Here is a 25,730-nt window from a genome sequence, read left to right on the forward strand (position 1 = left end):
TGTCTCAGTTCTTATTGGCCTCTCCCACTGCAGGCTCAAGCACCCAACTGGCTACTTGATGTTGCCACTTGGATGTTTTACTGACCTCTCAACCTTAACACACCCTACCCTGGAGTGTGTTACCCCATCCCAAGCCAATCCTAGTCCCCATCTCCCGAGTCCTCCCAATTCAGTCAACACTGTTGCCACCCACATGGTACCTGAGCCAGAACTCAGCCTCCAGTCTTCCCTTTGCTTCACTGCCCCTCCCGGTGCCACATCAACCCATGGATTCCAATTTCAAACTTTCTTTTAAATCCATTCTCTTCTCACCATCTCCACTGCCTCCTCTGGGTCCAGCCCACTTCATCTCTTCCTTAGATAACTGCCCAGCCTCCTGATTGGTCTCCCTGTTTCCATCTTACTCTCCTCCAATAGTTACTCCAAATGACAGCAAGATGCTCTTAAAAATGTGAATCGGATCATATTCTTCTTTTGAATGTCTTCCTACTGCGTTTGGGCTCAAGACCAGGCTCCTAAATGGTGGTTTACAAGGCTCTGTAGCATCTGGCCACCACCTGTCACATGTCATCTTTCCCAGGCACACTCCTAGTCCTTGGAATTTACCACCTTTTTTTTTTTTAAACCTGGGGGCCTTTTGCATATGCTGCTCCCTCCAGCATTGGGTTATTAGTCCCTTGCATAACCTTTAAGATATTTTTTGCATTCTAAGCAAATATTAAAATATATTCTTTTCCTCTCCACCCCTTTAAAATGTCACAAATGAGTATGTGGTATACACATGGTTCTGTACATTTTTTTTCTTTAGGAAGTCCTGGCACGAGCTTTACTCACCTATTTACGCACAGCTGCCTCCTTGTTTTGTATCACTGAATATTATTCCACTGTATGGATGGACTGCCATTTATTCATCCTGTCCTTTAGCAGCAGACATTGGTTCCACTTTTTTACTATGAAAAACAGTGTGATAATGAATAACCCTGTACATGCCATTTAGCATATGGATGAATAAACCTGTAGGGTGAATTCCTGAAAGCAGAATTAACAGGGTAATAGGTAGGGGCATTTAAATGTAATGAAATTAACAAAGTCGTCTCATACTCACGTCACTTTATGCTCACACTAACAACGTACGAGAGTGCTCATTTTCTGATACCAACATAGTGGATTGTCAAACTGGAATTTCTGTTAATCTGCTGAGGGGGGTAGATGATCTCTCACCTCTCCTACTCTACATTATATTGATCATCTCTTTATATGCTTAAAAGCCATTTGTTTTTCTTTCTCTGTGAAGGATCTTTTTTTACCCATTTTCCCACTGAATTGTTGATTCTATTCTTATTGATTTGTTGGAACACTTTACCTATTAGGTAAATTAGCCTCTTGTGATTAGCCCAATTTGTCTTTCGGCACTTAACTTAGTAAATCTTTTTAACCATATAGATTGTTTTTAACATCTTTATGTTGTCAAATATAAATATCTTTCATTTTTGGACATTTAGGTTTTGTTTCATTACTTAAAAAGTCTTTCAGAGTCTGAAGTTATAATAGACTCATTTTATCTTACTACATTTGTGGTTTCACTTTATATGTTTAAATCTATGTTCTATTTGGAAATTGTCCTGGTTTAGGTGTGAAGGAGGGATCTATCTTGATTTTATTCCCCCAGGGACTACCTGGTTGTTTTTTCTTATCTTGTCTCAGTTTAAATGTCTTTTCCTATCTCAGTCCATTGTCTGTGTCTTTCACAGAACTTACTGCAATTTGTAGTTTTAAAAACATTTGTTAGTTTGCTTTTAATTGGTCTTCCCACTAAGATGTCAGCACCTTGAGGGCTCGGATGTCTGTCTTGTTCACCATCATAACCCCCACAGCTTGCACAGCGTCTTGTACTTACTAGGTGTTTATGGAGGACATGTGATGTTGCTTCTGCCTTCCAGCATCTGTTGTTCTTTCTTTTGTTATTTGCACTCCAATTTTCCTTTGAGAAAATCACACCTCCATTGGTGCTGGACCATGAGGCTTGGATAGTGTAGACTACTCCCCTGGCTTCAGGTGTGGGGCATGACCAATCTCTGTGGTCCACCCCTGGCAACAGTGATTGGCTGAGATGGGCACATGACCTAAACTCAACCAATGAGATACAACCTCAGGTCTGATAGGCATTATTGAGAGGGGAGCATCCGCATAGGAAATCCCTTACAGGTTTTCTGAGGCCCTTGACTTTATGGGACAGAGGCACCAGCCTTCTCACCTGAAAAAGAAAAAGAGAAAAAAAAAATGTCCTGGCAAGGCAGCTTTGATCTCTCTCTTGTTGATCTTGAAAACAAAAGAATATTCTAATTCCATATCTGGGGTCTTTGATGATTCAGTTAAAGAGAAGCTTTCATTTCATTCAATCCAACAAACACTTCTTGAATACTTATTTTTTTAAATTAATTAATTAATTTATTGGCTGCATTGGATCTTTGTTGCTGCACACAGGCTTTCTCTAGTTGCGGTGAGCGGGGTCTACTCTTCGTTGTGGTGCACAGGCTTCTCATTGCCGTGGCTTCTCTTGTTGCTGAGCACGGGCTCTAGAGACGCGGGCTTCAGTAGTTGTGGCTTCGGGCTCTAGAGCGCAGGCTTAGTAGTTGTGGCACACGGGCTTAGTTACTTCTCAGCACGTGGGATCCTCCCCGACCAGGGATCAAACCCATGTCCCCTGCACTGGCAGGCAGAGTCTTAATCACTGTGCCACCAGGGATGTCCCCTCTTGAGTACTTATAAAGTGTTTAAGACGAGCTGAATTCTGGGGATGACCTCAATTCTTAATGGTGATTTTTTTTTGCAGATACAGTATGCTTCTAAATTTTTGGAATGAAAATAACAGATATTAGAGTTTTTGAAATACGAAAAATATGAAGGGAAAAAAAGGCCAAATAACCCCTACCCACATTGACAAAATAATAATTCAAGTACTACTTGTATGTGGTTAGGAAAGTGAAGTCATTCAGAAAGTTTCAAAATATAGCAAACAGGTGTGATAAACCACCCCCCACATTCAGGGAATTAAAAGTTAACATTTTTTTTTAAGCTCACAGGCAAAAAAGTGGCACCGAGTCTACCCCCCCGTTAACAGTTTCTTGTGGTTGCTTGTAGAAAAGTTTTATACATATACAAGAATATTCATATGTATATGCCAAAATATTGTTTTGCTTTTAATTTACAAAAGTGGATATAATAGGCATCCTGTTCTGCCCCTTCATCTTTCATTTACTAATGTCACTAGGAAAATGGATAAGGGATATGAACACACAGTTCTCAGAAAAGGAAATACAAAGAGCTCATAAATACATGAAAGGATGTTCAACCTCCTTTACAATAAAAAATGCAAATCAAAAGTACACAGAGAGATCATTTCTCATCTATCAGATTGGCAAAAATCCAAAGTGTGATAACACTGTGTGCTGGTAAGTTCTGCAGGAAAAGAAGCACTCTTGTACCGTGTTGGTGGAAGTGGAAACTGGCACAATCCTTTGGAGGGCACTTTGACCATATCTATCTAAGTGATAAATGTATATACTCTTTGTTGCAATAGCCCTAGCTTCTGCAAACAAAACCTTCAGATATTCTTGCTCAAGTGTAAAATGACATATGCCTGGGGTCATGTTTCAAATAGAAGTTCATTATCAGGGAAGCTCTGTGAGGGCAGGACCTTGTTGGTCTTTCTCATCTCTAAGTCTCCAGCTCCTAGAACAGTCCTTTGAATGTAGCAGATGTCACAGGGACAACACAATGTAGCAGATGTCACAGGGACAAGGCGTACTCAATAGCTCCTTTGCCTCTCTCACCCTCCTTAGCAATCAGGTTGTAACTATGTGACTCATTTCTGCCCAATGGGATGTGGGAAAGTGCTGGAAGCCACTTCCAGCCTAGTCCTTAAAAAATCCCATGCAACTTTCTAGCTGTCTCTTTGCCTGCCATGTACGTCTTTAAGATGGCACAGCAACAAGATGGAGAAGGGCACTCTCTGCATCGTCAGGCAAAAGTAAGAAATAAACCTTTGCTGTATTAAGTCACTGCGGCTTGGGAGACTGTTATGCTGCATAGCCTGTAACGTGTAGGTGCTCAGGAAATGCTTGCTGACTGAGTATATGCTGCAAAGAACATTCTAGTGCACATAGCTGGACAAATGAGGGCCATCTTAGGCAAAGTTTTTAGCCACCATGTTGCTGGGTCAAGGAGGACACATTTAACCTCTGGGTAGAGAGTGCACATTGTCCTCCTGAGAGTTGCATTATTCACTCTCTCACCAGCAGGCGCAATACTAATACATACAGATCTCACTCTGTTCCGGGCACCATGCTAAGTGTTTTGTCGGTGCGGAATGAACTCACCCTCACAACAGCCCTATTGTGGCAGGTGCTATTACTGGCCTCATTTTTTGGAAGAGGGAGCGCAGGGAAGTTAAGTTACTTGCCCAAGGTCACACAGCTGGTAAGGCGGGGAGTATTTGTAAATTATAAATTCCTCGTATCCTACGTCGTCAAATGAACTGGCCAAGAAATCTGTATTTTAAGAAGACTCCCCAAATGCTACGGATAGTCAGCCCGGTTTGGGAATCAGGAGCCTGGGGGACTTCAGTTAAAGGTGCCAAAGGGTAGTTTTGTTAAAGCAGCTAAAATATAAGGGCACCCTGGGCAGGGTGTCTTCCTTTACATACATAGTCTTCAGTATTTGTGGAACAGGAATAAGCTGATTTAAGAGAATCAATATTGTGTATTTCTTTCTGTTTTTTTTTTTTTTAAAGTATTTACTTCATGCATATATTTTATGCAATTTTCCAAGCCAGACCCACTTCTTTAGAAGTGTATTATTTTGAATATAACTTCATTTGTGGGGTTCAGAGACATGAGAGACAGAAATACTATAGAAGTTTCTCTTTTGCCCTGAAGCCTGAGTTGGGGTGGTGACTCCAGACTGTGAAGCTGTTGGGGGCGTGGGCCCCATCATCATCAGCATGTTGCCCCCACCCCAAAGGCCAAATGGCTGACCACCATGTTGGCTTTCCCATGTTCTGTTCACCTCCCATTGACCATCCCTCAATCACATGGCCACTCCCCACTGCAAAGGAGGCTGGGAAATGTAGTCTTTATTCTGAGCAGCCATGTGCTTCTATGGGGCTTCTATCAATGTCAAAACCAATATTGGGGGACAATTCTCAAACTCTACCACTGAAGGCATTACTAAAGAGTATAGAATTTAGATCCTGGAACAAAATAGATTACTCATTCCCAATAACAGCACTACACCATATGGTTTCAGAATTTCAGCTGACCATGACTGCCAATTTCAGGAGGCCCCACTTGGCTGGTCATTGGGGTTTGTGGTATGCCTTATGGTTCTATCATGCAATGAGCACATGTGGGTCCTCAAATTAATCAACAGTAATAGATTTGAGCCAACAATATTTATTTTTAAATTTCTTCTCAAGGGTGTCATCCTTAGTGTCAGAATAGAGATTAATTAATATTTTGCTGATTATGTAAGAAGTTGCATGTAGAAAATGAAGATCTTTCAGCAGTATTTTAATGCCATGGATACACTGGTGTCTAGGGACTGCCTGAATCACCTGCTCCTATTCTAGCTCCATCTCTGGTATTAGCAGAGTTCCCTCTACCTCACCTCCCACCCGAATTCAACTTGATCCCAAATAAGTCTCCACATTCATAGAACTCATGCTAAGTCCTAGGCACTCACCAGGTGAATAATTTACCTTTGGGGGTTTGCGTACCTAGCAGCCATTTCCTCTTTTTATGATAAGAAGATCATGGTTTCCTTACAGAACACTCTGTCTCACTCAGAGCTCACGTGGTTTATGCGGGGCTGAGCCTACTCCTGGACTTAAATATGGGCATATGAGCTAGGCCTGGCCAATCAGTGTGTTCCATTCTTCTGGCCACAGTGATTGGGTCAGAGAGACATGTGATCTGAGGTAGTCAATGAGACTCATGTGATCTGAACCATTGGGAAAGAGAAGTTCTTTATCAGCTGACTTAAAGGTAGTATGATGTCCAATAAAAAATAAAATAAAATTTAAAAAGAAATAAATAGGAAAAAAAAGATAGTATTATGTCCTGGGCCTAATGATGCTGGGGTTTACCTTTGCCATCTTTTATTCATTCCTTCACCCAGCAAGTACTTTCTGAGCACCTACTATGTGCCAGATGGTGTTCTAGGCACTGGGGCTACAGTAGTGAAAAAACAGACAAAACTTTGCCTTTGAGGAGCTAACATTCTAATGGGGGATACAGACTATAAACAAACATGTGATGTGTTTGGAGGATAACAGGTGATATGGAGCAAAAAACCACGGTAAGGGGGCAGGAGAACGGAGGGTTGCTATTTTTGTATAGGATGGTCTGGGAAGAACTCTGAGAAAGTAATAGTTAAGCAGAGACCTCAGGGAGTAAGGAACTGCCATGTTCCTATCTTGGGGAAGGGCATTACAGGTGGAGAGAATATCAAATTCAAAGGTTCTGAGGCAAGAGCACGCTTGCCATGTTTGAAGAATAACAAAGCAATCAGTGTGGCTAGAGCAGAGAGTGCAAGGGGGAGAGAAGGTGGGATGAGGGGACAGACTATGACAGGCCTCGCAGGCTATGATGAAGATTGAGGACTTTATCCTGAGGGCACAAGGGAGCCATCAAAGAGGTTAGAGCAGGGGAGGAACCTGATCAAATTTATGCTTTATAAACTCACTCTGGCTATATGAGGGGAGGCAGACTGGAGAGTTTGAAATCTGAATTGAAATGTGTTTGGGGGGCTCTGAGATGAGCCACCTGCAACCTAGAGTAACAGTGTTCACATTTAAAACCGCACCAGAGTTTCTTAACTTCAGTCATCCAACCACCACCTTCATTATGTGTGTCCCCTACTGCCTGCACCATCATCTTACTTAATATTTTTCTTTAAACAAACACATTTATTTTGCTAAAGTGTATTTATTTTTAAAGGAAATGTTTTATTTCTACTGTATCAGTCAACTCAGGCTAGATTTTGCTGCAAAAACAAACAACCCTAGAATCTCAGTGGGCTGGCAAAAACACAGGTTTATTTCTCATTCATATTTCATGTTGGTTGCAGGTTGGCTGCAGCTAGGGTCCATGTGTCATTTTCACTCTGGAATTCAGGTTGAAGAAGCAGCCCACCCCCTTCCCAACTCACCCACAGTGGAGAGAAAAGAGCAAGTGGCAGAACCACGTGCTGGCTCTTAAAGCTTCTCCTTGGAAGCTTAGCTCACATGCTATTGGTCAAAGGAAGTCACACAGGCAAGCCTGACATCAGTAGAGAGAGTTACCAGGGAACTGGCAGTAGCAAGGACTGATAAACACTGACAATAACACAATCTACCACATCTATTGTACATGGGAAACCTGCACCACTTGCCCTCAACAAACGGTGACCACAAAAAAGTAAATATTATGAAAACATTTAACTTCATTAAATTGTGGCCAAATAACCTTGCCATCTGAAGGCTCTAAGTCTGAGGCCCACACTCTTTTTGTTGAAAAGGAGGATGGGTAAGCATTAGAAAGGCATTAAAGACACATCACTATCAAACTGTTACCTAGACATCATCAGAACTTTCGAAAGAAAATGGAATGGAATGTTATTGGATGGTGCAGCCCTGTTCCCGCTAAAACCTTCCAATGAAGCACCACTGGCACTTGGTCTGTACTTTAGGGGAATCTGGTTTAGAATCACTCTGGGGGAAGATGGAAGGAAACTGGAAGTTTGAGGGAGGGATGATAATGAGAGCTGCGTGCTCCCAGGTGTTTGCCGTGTAAGGTAGCGGCCTGGAGATGACTTATGTCCTCATTTACTCCTCACTTCTGCCCTATCACACAGGCAGCTTTATCTCCATTTTACAGCTGAGAAAAATGAGATCCAGAGAGGTTCAGCACCTTGCTCAAGATCACAGGTGGAGGTTCGTAATAAACCTGAGACCCGAAGGTGTCATTTCAGGCTTGGCCACTTGGTGTCACTCTCGCCAAAGTGTCGGAAGACTGCCAGGCTGAGATGGGCCGAGTACCGGGGACTCTGGGCAGAGCTTGCAAACTGCTCATGAAGAAGGCAAAGGGCCCCTATCCTGTCCTTCCCTTGGGTGCAGAATTCCTGACTGTTCCCTTTTCCCACTGTGCATGGAATAAGAACTGGGTCTCACTCCGCGTCCACCCTGAGCTACGTGCTTGATGGGCATTATCTCACACGAGCCTCCTACCAGTGCTATGGTCTTCCCATGTTATGGATGAGAAAACTGAGGACAAGAGAGTTGGAATGATGTGCCCAACTAATAAGTGGCAGATTCAAACCTGATTCGAGCCCAGATTTCAGTTGGAAGCTTAAGAGTTTTGATGCTCATCAAGTGCACAGGATGACGATATTAATCCTCACTTTCTCACGGAATGTATTTCCAATCACCTAACTTCAGACCCCACACTGTTCTTGGCAATGAAAATAATCTGACTATTAAAGGGAGTGCACATTTTCTGCTGTTGCTTTTCAATGCAGAAGTTAATTTTCCTTTGACTACCAAGAAAACACGGAGGGCCTACTTTTAAAGAATTTTTTAAGCTACCAAACATCCTTTGACAATTATTTTTAAAAATTAGAAAATCCATCTAAGTAAAAAGAAGAAAATAAAAGTCACCCCAAATTCCCATCAGCCACCCACCGATAAGTGCTGCTGCTGACACTTTGGAGCACATCCTTGTGGGTATTTCTCTCTCTCATCTATCAGTATGCATTAAAAACTTTAAAAAAAATTAATAAGGAAATATTTACATGAAAAGTAACTGAAAAAGTACCACAAGATTTACAGTGGATATTCTCCCTCTAATCCTTAACCCCTGCCCCCCAGCTCCAAATCTCCAAGCTTCCCCCTCCGGAAGCCATCCTGGTTATCGTTTCTTGGGGATCATTACAGAGATGTCCAGAGGGTAAATAAGCAAACACGTACATGGATTCCTGTAACTGTTTCTCTAAATAGAAGTATAGTCCACACCCTGTTCTGCACTGGTTTTGTTTGGTTTTTTACTTAACAATATACCTTGGAGATCTTTCCAGATCAGCACTAGGAGAGCATTCTTCACACATTCTTTTTTCTGAATATAATAATTGATCTAACCAGTTCCCGGTGATAGTCATATAGGTGATTCCAGTCTTTTACTGCAGCAAACAATGCTACAATTAGTATTCCTTTCACAGGAGTCTTTCCGTGTATGTGGATCTATTTCTGTAGGGATAAGTTCTTAGCAGCTGAACTGCCCAGTCACAGGGCAGGTGCATTTTTAAATTTTAACACTTATTGTCTAAACGCTTTCTAAGGTCATACCTACCAATTGATATTCAGACCAACAACTTACGTGAGCACTGCTTTCCCCACACTCTAGCCAAAGCCAACTATTATCTGACCTCTCGATTTTTGCCTTGCTGAGTGGGGAAAAATGTGTTCACCGTGGTTGTAATCTGCATAGTCTTTCCTTAGGGTGGAAATTTTAAAATATATCTGAAGGCCATTCATATTTCTTTTCTGGTAGCAAAGCATTCATGTCCTTTGCCTATTTTTCTGTTGAAGAATTGTCTCTTTTTTCATCTACAAGAGCTCTTTATATACTAAGAAAATTAGGTCTTTGTTTCTCATAAATGTTACCAGTGTATGTATTTTAAACTACAGATATATCAAGCAAAAATGGGATCCCCCGTTTATAATGTTTTTGAGGCTTGAGGTTATTTGACAATATATTGTAGATCCCATTCCACATCAGTAAATATGCCTTTGCAGCAAAATTATTTACTTGAGACTTATTTTAAAATTACTCTAGGTATATTGGAAGTTCATCAAATGTAATTGGGTATGGATCTAGGTGAACACCTGTGTCAGAGAGGAGGATTATGAAGCATCCAATATGTGCCATCTGCTTATGTATATTACTTAATTTAATCCTACCAACAACACTGTGAAGTAACATTATCCCCATTTTACAGATGAGGAAACTGAGGTCCAGAGTGGTCATAGGATTTGTCCAAGTTATCCCTGCTGGTCTGTGGAAGAGGTGGGATCCAAACCCATGTCATTTTGTCTGCCAAGCTTTTGCTGTCGTCTTTCATTATCTTAAATCCTCATGTTCCCACCGAGTCTGGATGAAGATGGCCCTGGATAAGTCCCCATTCTCACCACCACCACTCCAGGCTAGAGAGTTTCATGCAGTTTAGGGATGAGGCCACCGGGAGGTGCTAGGGACACATCCCTTATCTAACTGGCTGCAGCCTGGAATGGGACATTATGACAGCCCCAAATATCTTTAGACGTTGCCAAATCTAGACATTGCCAAATGGCCCTGGGTTTAGAACCCCTGTTGTGGACCTACAGGGCCCAGGCAAGTCACACAAAGTGACCGAAGGTAGTCCTGGCTAACACAGAGAGCTTCACATATAGGAACTTGTTAATTAACACCCTGGAGGCTGGGACTGACACCATCTCTGCCTTAGAGATTAGGAAACTGAGGCCCAGAGAGGTTCAGTAACTTGCTCAAGGCCACACAGCAAGTATGCAGCAGAGTTGGGGCTTGGATCCGGTTGTCAGGCTCCAGCACCTGTGCCCTTAACCACTGTACTCTACTGTCCCTCAAGAAAGTATGCATTGTTTAGGCATCAGATCCACAGTAATATTCTCTTCTTCCACAAAGAAATACTTTCTCCCCCAGTTTTCTTTTTACATATTTTCATTTCCCCACTTTCAAAGGAAAGTCGGGTACAAGAGATTTTTCATTTTCATTGTACTTATACTATGAGACAAACGCCAGCCCGAAGTGCCATGATAAATGGCAGTTGACACCCTACCTCTACATCAGAGAGGCACTGGGGAGCGGTGGGGACTGCAGTGCCCAGATAGCTCAGCCCTGTCAGTCAGGGCACTTTGTTTCCTGGCATGTGCGCTGGCCCAATTTTGCAAGATAAGCCAGAAATCTAGACTTCTCATGTGAAATTTCCTAATTTTAAAATAATGGTGATTAACTAAAAAAATTAAAAACTCTTTGATGACCAAACAAAACATGTTTGAAGCCTGATTGAGAGCTGCCTGTTTGCAACCTTCCTGAAGGGTGTATTCAAGGTCCAGGAACAAACACACATCCTCCTAGTGCCCTCTGCCTTTCATGATCATCTATTTAATTAATTCTTTTACATATTCAGCCATGCATTCATTCCATGTATGCATTCCACCCACCCACTCACCCATTGATATCTATCTATCCATCCATCCATCCATCCATCCTCCATCCATCCTTACACTCATGCATTTCATCCACCTACTCACCCATTTATCCATCCACCCACCCATCCATCCATCTATCTATCCATCCATCCACCCGTCCTCCATACATCCTTTCACTCATGCATTTCACCCACCTACTCACCCATCCATCTATCTATCCACCCACCCATCTATCCATCCATCTACCCATCTATCCATCCCCCATTTGTTAATTCATCTACTCAATCATTATTATCAGGCCCGCATGTCCTAGACCCTGGCCAAGCCCTGGGGACACAGTGAAGCCTGAGAACCCATCGCTTTCCTCTAGAAACTCATCATTTGGTTTAGTAGAAATGAGAAGAAAGAGGCCAGTCATAGACAAGGATGGAACCAAACGGTGTTAAATTTAGACTGCCATTTGTCAGCTAGGCAACCTTGGACAAATCATCAAACCTTTTGAGCCTCGGTTCCCCCTCTGTGAAATGAGGCTAACATAGTGACCTTATGGCTTGCTCATCCACAGGCTGTCAGAACCACGCCAAGCTAGGTAATGTACGTGAAGAGGGGCACAGACACAGTGGTGTGATACATGTTGGCAGAAGGGAACATGGGGCTGTGGCGTTAGGCGGCGTCGTTGGCCCAGCCTGGGGTCTGCGGAGGCTTCGGGGAGTGGCAGCGTCCAAAATGCCCACCATGCCCCGTGCTGGGAGAGGGCGTGCTTTGTCATTACTCGCGCAACTTCCTCCTGGTAGGCTGACACCTTCCGCTGGCCCAGAACGCGCTGGTTTTCCCACTCTTGCTTCACTTCTAAAGGGCAGCTCTTTCTCTGACCACCCCGCCCCGCCCCACCCTGCCCCAGTTTGTGGGAAAACTCTATGGAACAGAAAAGGCTTGCGGGCTCCCCTTTCTCTAGACTTGTTATTTTTTCCCATTTAAATTGAAACCATGCTTATTAAAGAAGATTAGAAAAAAAAAAACACAACAAAGAAAGAAGAAAAATTATTCTTTGTCCCATCCTTCTAATACAACCACACGAACACTCTGGATTTTTCTCTCTTTCTCGTCTGCTAAGGGGGGTGCGTGTGTGTGTCTGCATAGTTGTAAATCATACCACTCAACTATTTAGTGTTGTGTTTTTAAAAGCTTTTCCATTATATCACAAGCAATTTCCCCCCACTGCTCATCTTCACGAACATATCTGAAGGGTGGCATTAATTTATCCAGCAAATGTTAAGTGAGCACCTACTAAGGTCTGGGGAGGGGGGGGAGAGAGAGAGAGAGACGGTGTAATAACACTGAGCACGAATTCTGTGCCAGACACTGTTTTCAGCACTTAAATTAAATCACTTCTTCCTCGCAGCTGTCCTGGGCGGTGGGCGCCATCATAACGCTCACTTTCTAGATGAGAAAACTGCAGCCCAAGGTCGTACAGCTATGAGGGGGAGCCCGCACTTGAATCCGGGCAGGCTGGCCACAGAGCCTGCACGCTGGCCATGCTGGGGCACGTTGGCCACCCACGAATGGTGACCCCAATCCAGAGCAGTCAGAGCTGAGACAGGGAGTGTACAGGGGGATGAGACAGCCCTGAGGAGGCTCCAGACCCATCCCGGGCATTGAGGAAGGCTTCCTGGAGGAGGAGGTGACATCTCGGCTGAGGAGGTGGGAGGTGAGGTGCTGCAGGGAGAGGGAGCAGCACTCTGAGGACCTGAGGGAGGCGCAGCGTGGGGGGTTGACACGCTGACAACGAAGCGGACCCAGGCTGGGGAGTGGGTGGGCCCAGATCACGCAGCGGCTGCGGGCCCTGGGGATCCTGGGAAGCCCTGGGGAGTCCCAGGTGGCTGTTCAGCTGGGATGTGTCACGATGGGGGAGGCCTTCCCCCACCCTAGGCCCGGCGGTGCCCCCGCTCTGGCCCCCACAGCCCCGTCTGTGGCACCCTGGGAACTCCTTGCCTGTTTGTCTCCTTTCTGTTATTCTAGACTGAAGAAAGTTCTGGAAGGTAGGAATCTGGACTAATTTGTTCACGTCTGTGGCCTGGGACCTAGATGGGTGTTGGGCAGGTAAAATCCCCGGAATGAGATAAGAGTTGACAGCGTGTGGTGATTCTGTGCCACGACTGTGCCACATCCCTGGAGACTGGGCCCTTCCATGGCCCCTCAGGCCCCTCAGCGTGCAAGGCTTCTTGATGTGCCCGGGTCTTGAGGTTTGCCAGGACTTTGCTCTAACTGGCCCGTGGTGTCTTGTTTGGTTTCTGAGAGGCCCCGGTCAATAAGCCAACCCTTGCCGGGCCCACTCCGCACTGCTCTTGAAGGTCGCGAGGAACTGGGGAGGAACAGCCTGTGTGCCGCCACCACCCCCCCGCCCCCCCCCCCCTTTCCCCAGCCCGTCTGGGCCCTGGCATGGGTTCAAGCTCCTCCTGTCCACACTGCCTGCTGCTGGAGGTGGGCCGTGGCCCCTCTTCTGCTGGGGCTGAGGGCCTCCAAGGTAACTATTTGCTCCCACCCCCCTGCGCCAAGCCCACTATCTTATCAGCTCAAACACTTCAGAGTTCAGGCCAAGAAGCCAAAGTCAACTTTGAAAAAGTCTTTAAAAGGCCAAAACACAAACACCCGGGAGGGTGTTTGGCGGGGGATGGAGAGGAGGTTGGGGAAGGGTGAGCTCTTGGGTTCCTTTCACAGACTCAAAAGGATTCCCGTGACTCTCTGGGCCCCAAGATGTATGTTTGAGGACAGTCACTGTTTTCAGGAGCAAGTGACTGAATTCACCTGCGTCCACGAACAGGCGAATGGATAAATCACGATATGCCACACAGTTTCCAAAAAGAGCAAAACCACTCCATACGCAGTAATAGGGAAATTGATTGTAAAGTGGGAAAAAGAAAAAGCAAAGATATAAAGCAGATCTGTGTATAATTAGATCCTTTTTGTGTAAACAGAAAAGGTGGGGATATATATCCCTACATGCCTGTTTATGTGTAGAAAATTTCTGGAATCATTTACCAGGTATCTGGAAATGTTAGGTGCCTCTGGGTCAAGAGTCAGAGGTAGACAGACTTCTTATTATACTCTTTGTATCTTCTGAATGACTTAATATCATGTTAAAGTAATATTATAGAAATAAAATAAACAAGAATATCAGTGATTTTGTTCCAGGCAAATGGCCAATAGCACAGAAGATGAGGGAGGAAATGGCTGCAGAAGGTATAGTGACTTTGAGCAGAGATCAGATTATTGAAGGTCTAGCTAGAGGGGAAACCTAAGCTTATTTAGAGTCCTCTCAGTAATTGACCACATTCAAACACGGCTTTCAAAGTTCTCTCACGTTTTATAAACCTGGATGCTTAAAATGCGCTTTCAAGACATCATCTCATTGAACCTCTTGAGGATCCTATAAAGTAGAATCAGATCACTATGTGGAATGATTAACTCATACAACAAACAGTTACTGTTTCAGGATGCTGGCAATGAACAAAACTATCAAGATCCCTGATTTCGTGGAGCCCATGGATCCAGAGGGAGTGCCGAAAAAATAACCAGTAAACAACAGCAACACACAAAAAAAACAAGTATGACAATTTCAGACAGAGACGCTGGGAAGAAAAATGAGACCAGGGAATATAACTGATGATGGTTGGTGTGGGAAGTGGTCAGCGAGGGGCTCTCTGAGGAGGTGATACTTGAATTGAGACATGAATGAGAAAAAAGAACCAATCACAAGGAAATCGGGAAGAGGATAGTAGCTGGAAAAGCTAGTGCAAAGGCCCTGTGGCTACACTAAGCTTTGCTTGTGGGAAGAACAGAATGGCGACCAGCATGGCTGGAGCGTAGCCAGAGAGCCAAAGAGGGTTGGCAGATCCGCTTGCAGAGGGTGGCAGGGGCTGATCTTGTGGGCCTTGTGGGCTTGGTAAGGAGTCCAGATGAAGAAACTGAGGCTCAGAGAGGTTAAGTAATTTGCCCAAGGTGACGCATTTATCAGTGGCCAAACCAGGATTCAGATCCAGGTTTGCCAACTCCATATCCAGTCCTCTAAGCAGTCACATATGTCTACATGTGGCAAAAATATGAAACATATATTTCCGTACAGTACAGCCCATGTTTTGAAAACACTGCTGTTTTTTGTTATTTTTTGCACAGAAAAGTGCACACATCATGCAGAGAATTTTCACCAAGTGGACAAACTCAACTAATCAGCATCCAGATGAATGTTCCAGAATGAAACAGAACATTCCAGAAGCCCCCTTCATGTCTCCTCCCAGTAAATCCCCCCCAAGGTTAACTAACCACTGTCCTGAGTTCTAACCCCATGGCTTAATTTTACTGCTTTTGGACTTTATATAAATGGAATCACACAGTATGGGCTCTTTCCTGTCTGGTTTCTTTCACTCAACATTACAACTGGAAGATTCATGGTTTTTCAGCAGACTTTTACTGTGTTACAGCCCAGACCAAGACATCACGTGAAACACTCGAAAGCTTCGCTCCTACAAAAAAGGCCACGAGGAAGCAGCTTACATAGGAAGCAGTTCAGGTATGTCGTTATGTGAAAAATACAAGTACAAAACAGTACGTGTAAAGCAATCCCATTTTTGTTGGGGGAGAAAAGTTCTTTTATGTAGAGCCAAAATGATCCTAGAAAATAAGTTAAATTTTCTCTCAACCATAGTGCACTATGAACTCTTTGTAAATCAAAATAGCCACTGGATGGAGGGACTGCCTTGTGTTTGGGGACGTGCTGAACAAAAGATTGGATCTGCCAGCTGGACTCACCTGAGTTATTTAGGTCATTTCTCTTTCCCACCCGCCCCCACTTTGGCCCAGTGTTCATGGTGAAATCGTCTCAGTTAAATGCCTGTATCATGTGATTCAACCCTGGAGTCTAGTGTTTCGTGGAGATTCTCCCTGTATGCTGGGGATGACAGGTGGATTTTATTTTTCCCTATTTGTTTATTCTAACATTTGTAAAAAGAATAAGAACTCTTGTGTTTTAAATAATAACCATGGTAGCAGAAACAAACAATCTGACAAACAAAAAGAAGGCATTTCCATCAATGGTTTATGTTGTTGCCAGAAGGTCAGCCTGAGAAAGGGGGTGTCACCTGATGCACCGAGTCAAATGGGACCAGGAAGGGAGCATCGACCCCCCACCCCCACCCCATCACAGTCTGAGGTATGGGGCAGCACACCTCATAAAGGAATCATAGAGGGATGACCCTGAGGGCAGATAGACTAGGGTTTGAATTTGGACCTTGCCCCTTGCTAGCTGTGCATTTTGGTTACTACTGCTGTGTAACAAACACCCCCAAACTTAATGGCATAAAACAGCCATTCTATTCATTTGGGTTTATATCTCTTGGATCCCATGGGTCAGGAATTCAGACAAGGTACAGAGAGATGTACAATCTCCATTCTATGATGTTAGCAGTCTCAGCTGGGGTGACTTGAAGACTGGGGGTGACTTGGTGCCTTGGGGGTCACGGGTATCATGTGGAGAGTCTTCACTTGCATGGCTGGCAGCTGGTTTCTCAGCGGGGCTGGCATTAGGACACCCTAAATGTGGTGTGGTCTCTGCACTCGGGGCTAGTTGGGCTTCCTCACAACATGGTGGCTGGGTTCCCAGAGAGCAAGCTGGAAATGCAAGGCTTTTTTATGATCTGGGCTCGGAAGTTATGTAGGATCATTTGCTCTGCACTCTGTCAGTTGATGCAGTCATGAACTGATGCAGTCATCCAGGTATCAAGGGGAAAGGACAGGAGAGGATGGAGAGACTTCACCACTCAATGGGAGGAGAGTCAAGGTCACTTTATAAGAAGAGCCTGAGGAGGATGTACAGAGCCTAGAACCTCACACAGTGCCAGTGAGAGTTTAGAATGGTGCAGACACTTTGGAAAACAGTTTGGAAAAGCAGTTCCTCAAAAGGTTGAACATAGAGTTTCACCAGCAATTCTATCCCTATATATATATATACTCAAGAGAAGTGAAGACATATGTCACGTGAAAACAAACATCCGTCAACAGATGAATGGATAAACAAAGTGTGCCACATCCGTTCAACAGAATGTTATTCAGCCATAAAAAGGAACGCAGTACTGACACAGGCTATAGCACAGATAAACCTCTAAGACATGCTAAGTGCAAGAGGCCAGTCACAAAACCCCATAGATTGTATGACTCCATTTGTATGAAATGTCCAGAAGACACAAGTTCACAGAGACAGAAAGTAGGTTACTGGTTACCAAAGGCTGGGAAGGGGAAAATGGGGAGCTACTGCTAATGGGTACAGGGTTTCTCGATGACAATATTCTAAATTAGATAGTGCTGATGGGTCCACAACTCTGTGAATATACCCAAACCCACTGGATTGTACACTTTAAAAGGGCAAATTTTGTGGTATGCGAATTATATCTCAATAAAGCTATTTTTTGAAGGAAAAAAGAAAAATCATGAGGGATGGGAGAAATGGCTGTGAGCCTCTTTAGAAAATACACTGAGTGAACAGGAGCCCATCTTCCTATGCCTCAGTTTCCTCATCTGTAAAATGGGGCTATTTAACAATCAAATGAACTCATAGGGTCTTTGGGGAATTAAAAGACACAGCCCCTGAGGCTTTATCATGCAAGGACAATGTGGCTGGATCAGAGTGAATGAAGGAAGTTTCTCATAAGTGCTAAAAAAGCCAGGCTGGAAATACAGTAAGTATGACCAGAATCCAACCTATTCTCCCACCTCTGTGGCCGTCACCCTGATATGGCCAGCATCATCTTCTGCCTGGATTACTGCAGTAGGTCCTCACTGATGTCCCTGATTCCATGCCTGTCACCTACCCCCCCACCCCCCACACACATATACACACCGTCCATTCCCCTCATGCAGCCAGAGGGAGTCTATCAAAGCCTAAGTCCAACCATGTCCCTCTTCTGCTCAGAATCCTCCATGGCTCCCACCTCACACAGAATAAAAGCCAAAGATCCTATGAGGGCTCCAAGATCTGTGCCCCTGACACCTCCCTTAAGTCATCTCTCACTCTCCCCCTCACTCACTCCTCTCTAGATGCACTGGCTTCCTCACTGCTCCTCAGACATATAAGGGACAGTCCTGCCTCAGGGCCTCTGCACTTGCCATTCTTTCTGGCTGGAACATTCTTCCCACAGATATCCTCAAGGCTTGCTTCCTCACCTGCTTCAGGTATTTGTTCAAATACCACCTTGTCAGTAAGGCCTTCCTCAACCACACCTAACAGTCCACCTCCACATTTACTGCATTATTTTTCTCTGTAGCACTTATCTGGCATTTTATGTATTTTTCCTTATTTTTGGCTTCACCATCTGTCTTCCTAACTGGAACACAAGTTCCATGAAGTGGGGAATTTTTTTCTGTTTTGTTCACAGCTATAATCCCGGTGCCTGGCACATAGTAAGTGTGCAATAAATATTGCTTGAGTGGATAAAGTATTAAAAAAAAGAAGTGAGTGAAGCAGTTCTGATGGAGAGTAACAGGGAGTGGTAGGGACTGCGGCAAACTGGTAACCCTTGTCCCATCTGAAAGGTGCAGCTAACACTTGGCTACACACAGCCTAAAGTTCCCATGTGGGAATATGGGTCGAGTATGGCTAAGCTCCAAGTGTTTCAAGGGAAGCCAGAAACTTCTATATTTGTGTGAAATGTCTTGATTTTTGAAACCATTAAACCACTGCTGATCAAAAATCCACATCTGCTGCCTACCTAGGTGGGAGGCTGGCCATTTGTGACCTCTGACCGAGGTCAAAAATGCTTCCAAATGGGTTTCACAGAACCCCAAATTTCTGGGAAAGCTGACAGGAGTTCTGAGAGTGGGAGTTGAAGAAGTAAACTTGGCCTGTAAGTGTTTCTGTGAAATGAATGGCATTTTCTTATTTAGGTTCTTGAGATGATTTTATTTCAGGGTGAGTTCCTTTCTCCTCTCATAACTCCCAGTTCCACCCTCACATTTATGCTGGGCCTGGGCATCTTTCCTCCATGCTGGAGCAAAGATCAAAAGTAAATATTGGCAGAACATTGGTTTTACTGTGACCCAGATAAGGAACAGCCTAAAACGGAAATAGCGAGATTTTATTGTTCCTCCCACAACTTCCCCCCCGCCACCCCCAACCGGACTCCCTCAATAATTACTTATTAATTTCACTTCATACAAAGTCTTGGTGTTAATTTTGTTGCCAACAGGGCTGCCACATGGGAGGGGGGCCTGCACAACTCCAGGGGCTCCAGGCTATAAGGAACCCCACGAACAGCACCCCCTGGAGTTGTGCCATGGTTGCTTCCACGTGTTTATTCAGATCATCTCGTTCTCATTGACTGTGGCATAGGAATCCAAATGTTTTCTGCTTTGTAAAAGGAACATGAGCACATGGAGAAAAATTCAAACAGTGTAAGAGGGTTGTGGGGAAAACTGTTTTCCTTGTGCCTTCATCTGGTCTTTCCCAGTTCCTGTCTCCAGAAGCACCAAATGTTGCCAGTTTCTTATGTGTCCTTTTAACTATATATACAAATCTCTCATTCTCTCTCTCACTCCCTCTCTCCAAACATATAGTATATCACGCACACACCCATATATATTACATACATACATACATATATATATGTAATGTAGTCTCTCTCTCTCTCTGGTTTCTGTGTTTCTCTAACATTTCTTTTTGCACCAATGGTTTATACAAGGCATCAGCAAACTATAGTTCTCAGGATAAATCTCTCCTGCTGCCTGTTTTCGTACAGCCTGCAAGTTAAGAATGGTTTCTACATTCTCTTACATTTTTAAATGGTTGAAAAAAATCAAAGAAAGATAATACTTTAGGGCAGATGAAAATTATATGAAATTCAATTCTCAGTGTAAATAAATAAAGTTGTACTGGGACACAGTCCTGTGCGTGTGTTTGTGTGCCGTGTGTGGCTGCTTTTGTGCTCCGACAGCGCACTTGACTTGCAACAGGGGCTGTGTAGCCCACAAAGCCCTTTACAGAAAATGTGTGTTTATACTGTACACATTGTTCTGCTTTTTTCTCATAATCATAGATCCTGGAGATCTTCCGCTATCAGCACATATAGACGGTTCTCGACTTAGGGTCGTTCAACTTATGATGTTTTGATTTTACGATAGTGTGAAAGCAATAATGCGTTCAGTCGAAACTGTAATTCAGATTTTAAATTTTGCTCTTTTTCCAGGCTAGCGATATATGTGGTCCAGCTCGTGAAGCTGGGCAGTGGCAGCAAGCTGCTGTTCCCAGTCAGCCCCACGGCCACAGGGTGAGCAGCCAATATACTTACAGCCATCCTGGGCCCAGACAACCATTCTCGTCCTCATTGTTAGTACAGTATCAATAGACGACACGAGATATTCAACAGTCTGTTATAAAATAGGCTTTGTGTTACTTGATTTTGCCTAACACTAGGCAAATATGAGTGTTCCGAGCACGTTTAATGTAGGCAAGGCTAAGCTAGGATGATAGGTAGGTCAGGTGCATTAAATGCATTTTTTCTTTTTTTGGCTGCGCTGCATGGCTTGTCGGATTTAAGCTCCTCGACCAGGGATTGAACCTGGCCCTGGGAGTGAAAACACCGAGTCTTAACCACTGGACCGCCAGGGAAGTCCCTTAAATGTATTTTCTCTTTTTAAAATTATTGGCTGTGTTGGGTCTTCGTTGTTGCACACAGGCTTTCTCTAGCTGTGGAGTGGCGGGGCTACTCTTCACTGTGGTGCGTGGGCTCCTCATTACAGTAGCTTCTCTTGTTGTGCAGCACAGGCTCTAGGCACATGGGCTTCAGTAGTTGTGGCACATGGGCTCAATAGTTGTGGCACACGGGCTTAGTTGCTCTGTGGCACGTGGGATCTTCCTGGAGCAGGGATCGAACCCGTGTCCCCTGCATTGGCAGGCAGACTCTTAACCACTGCACTACCTAGGAAGTCCAGCTTAAATGTATTTTCGACTTAATATTTTCATTGGGACGTGACCCCATGGTAATTCAAGGAAGGTCTGCATTGATTTTTACTTCATTCCTTTTAACAAAGGCTCTAGCACCTCTCATTGGATCACTGGGCCGTAACTTATCCAGTTCTTAGGATGGACCCCTGACATTCTTGTTTAAATGAAAAGAGTTCACGTCTCAGGAGATTTTGAAAATTCCTGTCCAGGACAAGAAATCTCAAGTGGTCACTCTGTTTATTACTTATACTTGTTCTTTGAGAAATAGGATTTGCGGCAGCTTACAACAGGAGGGGCAGACCCAATAAAATCGTGAAACCACTAAGACAGAGGTGAAATACCAGGAAAGGACTGGAGTCAAGATGCCTGCCCCTCCTGGCTGAGGAAGCCTGGATTATATTTGAGCTCGAGGCTTTATTTGAATCATATTTGCAGATGATACACAAATCTTTGTGGATGTTTATTTTCCTCGAGAAGGAGGTTGAAGGCAGAATGCCTCTGAGAAGCTGGAAAAAATTCCAATCAGGGTAGCATAGAACAGTGTTTCTTTAACTCATATAATTTTTTAAAAGACCTTAAACACCGTTGTTTCATCTGGAGAAACGGTGTCCATGAATTCATGGTTCTGAGAGTTAGTAATATGTGTTTTTTTTCAAATGTGTATTAATTTGTAATAAACACTAGAAGTTTTTAAAAAGCACAACTTCATCCTATAATAATCATCCTTCATCCTTCACCACCTATAATAATCTTGAAAACCAACTTGGTGCCTCTGCTAAACATTTAAAAATACTGGGGTGTCAGACACTGGTGGTTGCCATGCCAACTGCCATTTTCTCCTTCCTTTCTGCTGACGGAACCCTGACTTTGTTCTGCTGGCCATGTGCCCAGACCTGGGAAATAAATCATATTTGGTTTAAAGCAATCATAGCTATTCTATTCTCCTGGACCTGCGATTGGTCTAGAGGTGGTCATTTGACCCAGTTCTGGCCAAAGGGAAACTCAGCTGGGAGCTTCTGGGAAAGGATTTCCTTCCTGCCTGATAAGAAAGAGGCACATGAGGAGAGACCTATTTGCCTCTTTTCTTCCTCTCCTGCTTTGGACATAGTTGTGTAAAGAGGTGATGAGTGAGCTATGGCAACCACTTTATGACATTAGGTGACAAGCCTATGGACAAGGTGCTGACTTGCTGTTGAAGGCAAGGAGCCTTGGTCTTTTATGACAACCTTGAAATGCCAAATATACCTTAGGGTCTCCAATATCCAGAAGTCTTTTAAAAAACAATAAATGTTTTTATAATCTAAACTGTTATTGTGGAGCCTCTGAAACTACATGGATCCAGTTGGCTTTGTCCGTTAGAGCTGGACTCAAGGATCTAACAGATTCATGGCCATATTCCAGCTCCACTAAATACTCCTAGCTCTGCTACCCTGACAAATGGCTTAACTTTTCTAAGCCTTAGTTTTTCTGTTCATAAAATATAAATTGTACTACCACTTATCTCAGACAGTAATTATTGAGAAAAAATTAAAATTCATTTAAAGTACTCAGAATATGAAAGTGCTGTTAGTATCAGTATTACTTCTTTAGTATTCATAAATCCTCTAAAAAGGGGGAGGGGTGTGGAAGGAACATGGACAGAGACAGGAGGTTGACAACACCTAACTAAAGACCACCAGCCTGGAACAAGAAAAGCAGAAGATGATCTGAGTGTCAGAACTGACCACAAGCTGCAGATGAGTCAGTGCTTCATTGGACAAGCTCAGTGGAAGCCTTGGGGACTAGACTATGAGTGCGATAGGCAGATTCCTGGCTGTGAACTTTCTGCTTCATGATTTGTGACTCACACTTTCCAGGAGCATAGATTCTACGTTTGGTCATCTCATCTTTTTAAAGGATGTGGGAAGCTGTCCTGGGTCCAAAGGCTTGGAGGCAGTGGCCTGGGGGCTATTTACGTAAGAGACTGGAAAGATTCAGGGGCAAGGTCGTCACTGCCTTCTGTTTAGTTTACAGAGCAGCTGTTGGCCGTGTCTATAGCAGCCCGAATGAAAGGAAATAGACCAGGAGGTATAGCATGAGCAGAAGGAGCACTGGATGGTGAGTCAGTAACCTTGTGACTCCACTGTGTGACCCAGGGAAGTTTCCTCTCAGTTCCAGAACTCAGTATCTCTATATGTACAGTGGGGCTCCAGAGCAACCTATGGTCTTGAGGAGGTGACCGTGACAGATAGAAATGGATTTGGCTGCAAGTAGCTGGAGATCCAAGTGACTGAGGCTCAAATAAGCAAGGGTTAACTTCCCCCCATAATAAAAAGTTCAGAGAGAGGCAGTTGTTGGTCTTGACTTAGTGGCTCAAGAAAATCAGGGGTCTTGTTGGCATCTCTGCAGGTCTCTCGGCTTGCCTGCCATGTTTCAGGATAGACGCTTAGTCCCTCTAAATGAGAGGAAGAAGAAGGGCGGCACCACCCACTTCTGTCCTCCTTCTCCCAAAGTGAAAGCTTTCCCCTAATCCCCAGAGCTCCCTTCACATCTCTTTCGGCAGAGCTGATCATGTGACTGATCACACGCCTGACCCAGCTGCAAGGGACGGTGGGAAAGTGAGGATCTGGTCACTGTTGCGAAAGGTGAAGGGAGAAGGGAATGGGCATTGGTTTGCCGACCACAGGGTCTCGGGGTTGCAAACCCCTAATCCTGGCCCCTGATGTCTCGGGCACCTAGAGCCACTGTTGTCCACCTAGGGCCCTTCCAGCTACAGAGGAGGCTGCGAGAACAAGACCTGAATTTGAATTCTGCCTCCGGCACTGGCTCTCTGTGGGACTGTGGGAAAGTCACTGCACGTCTCTGAGATGTCATGTTTCAACAGGACAGAAAATAAAATCCAGCTCCTAACCGGGGCTCGGGCCCCTGTGTAGTCACACAGCACCCCACGCTCCAAACAGCCCTGCACTTGGTTTAACGCTCTGCTGTGGCCATTTTAAAATCCTTAATTTCAGAACAAGGGCCCTGCATGTTCATTTTACACCTGGTCCTGCTGATCCCATAGCAGGGTCTGCATGCTTTGTCAGGCCCCACGTGAACCGCCTCTCCGCTCCACTCTGGCCTCACTCTCTGCTACCCTCTTCCTCCTCCTCCCTCCTCCCAAACGCTCCAAGCTCACTCTCCCCTCAGAAGGGCACAGCCTGGGTACGGGGGTTGTCTGCAGCTGAGGCCGCCCCTGAAGGAGCTGGAAGCATCTGCTGACCACTCTCTCCATGGCAGAGAAGAAAGGCCCTCCTGGAAGGGACTCTGAGCGGCATGTCTCCATGTCTACCACTTTATGTCTGTCTTCAGCTTTCTGTTTACCATCTCTTGGTAACACATTTGGGGACAAAACTTGAGAATGTTGGCAAATGTGGGAATGAGGCAGTGCAGCGGAGGGGTGAAGAGCTTGGGTCTTGGAGTCAGCACTTCATCATCTAATTGCTCTGTGGCCTTGAGCAAGTCACTTGACCTCTCTGAGCCTCAGTTTTGTTTTATGTAAAGTAAGGACAATAGAATTTATTCTTGGTGCTGTTATGAGGACAAACAGGCTGGGAAAAGGCTCAGCACAGGGCCTGATACCTGGTAATCATTCAGCAAACGGTCATTGTTATTAGAATATCAAAATTCCAAATGAGTGATGAACGTTTGTGGAATGAAAACAAAAAGTTGCCTCTTCCTTGAAGCCAGTTCTGCTTTTTTCTCCTCTCACTTTTCAGAGCACCTTACATAAATTTCTCATGGTCTGCTTTTGCCATAGCTATTTGTCTTCCAGCCTAGAAATATGTATTTACCCTCTTGTACAGTCCAGGTCTTTTGGTTGAAAATGACAGAAACAAACCCAAATCAAAATGGCTTAAGAAAAAAAGTGTGTGTGTGTGTGTGTGTGTGTGTGTATGTATTGGTTTATGTAAATTAAAAGTCTTGAAATGAGTTCAGCTTCAGGAATGGCTGGATCCAGATGTGTACCTGTTGTTTGGGAACCATGCTCCTCCCAACTCTCAGCTCTGGTTTTTTCTGTGTCAGTTAGGATCACCCTATGTCCTCAGCATTCCAGACTTCCATTCTGCCAGGTCAGCAAGCCAAATGAATAGAAGCTGACTTTTCTATGTATTCCTAGCGTAAGTCTGGGGTTGACTCAGGTTGGTCTGATTTGGGTCACATGCCCATTCCAGAACCAGTCCCTGAGGCTGGAGGATGGAATATGCTCATTGTCCAGGCCTGGTCCACCTACTGCTCTTGTTGGGGAGATAGCCTACTTCCTCTTGAGCCACAGGGAGTGATACTGGGGAAGGAGTCATTCCCTAGAAGATGGGGGGATGGACAGTGGCCAGGTACAAAGAAGAGTTGGCTGTTGAATGCCCCCCTCAACTGTCCTACCACCTCTACTCCAGGACCTCCTTTGGACATGCTTGGTACTCAATAAATGTTTGTTAAACGAATGAGTGACTGTACGAAGTAAAC

At 44.4% G+C, this 25,730-nt stretch overlaps 1 long non-coding RNA gene across 1 annotated transcript in view; it reads right to left on the minus strand.

Annotated features, from left to right (window-relative positions):
* Positions 1-2,111: 2,111 nt before the first annotated feature.
* The window catches only part of LOC130832486 (uncharacterized), a 46,539-nt gene continuing 22,920 nt past the window's right edge, over positions 2,112-25,730 (minus strand). The window contains exon 3 of the long non-coding RNA XR_009048298.1: positions 2,112-2,846. This is a non-coding gene — a long non-coding RNA (uncharacterized LOC130832486). The remainder of the gene's footprint in view (positions 2,847-25,730) is intronic.

The sequence above is a fragment of the Hippopotamus amphibius genome, chromosome 12 (genome assembly GCF_030028045.1).
Source record: "Hippopotamus amphibius kiboko isolate mHipAmp2 chromosome 12, mHipAmp2.hap2, whole genome shotgun sequence".
In the NCBI taxonomy this organism is placed as follows: Eukaryota; Metazoa; Chordata; class Mammalia; order Artiodactyla; family Hippopotamidae; genus Hippopotamus; species Hippopotamus amphibius.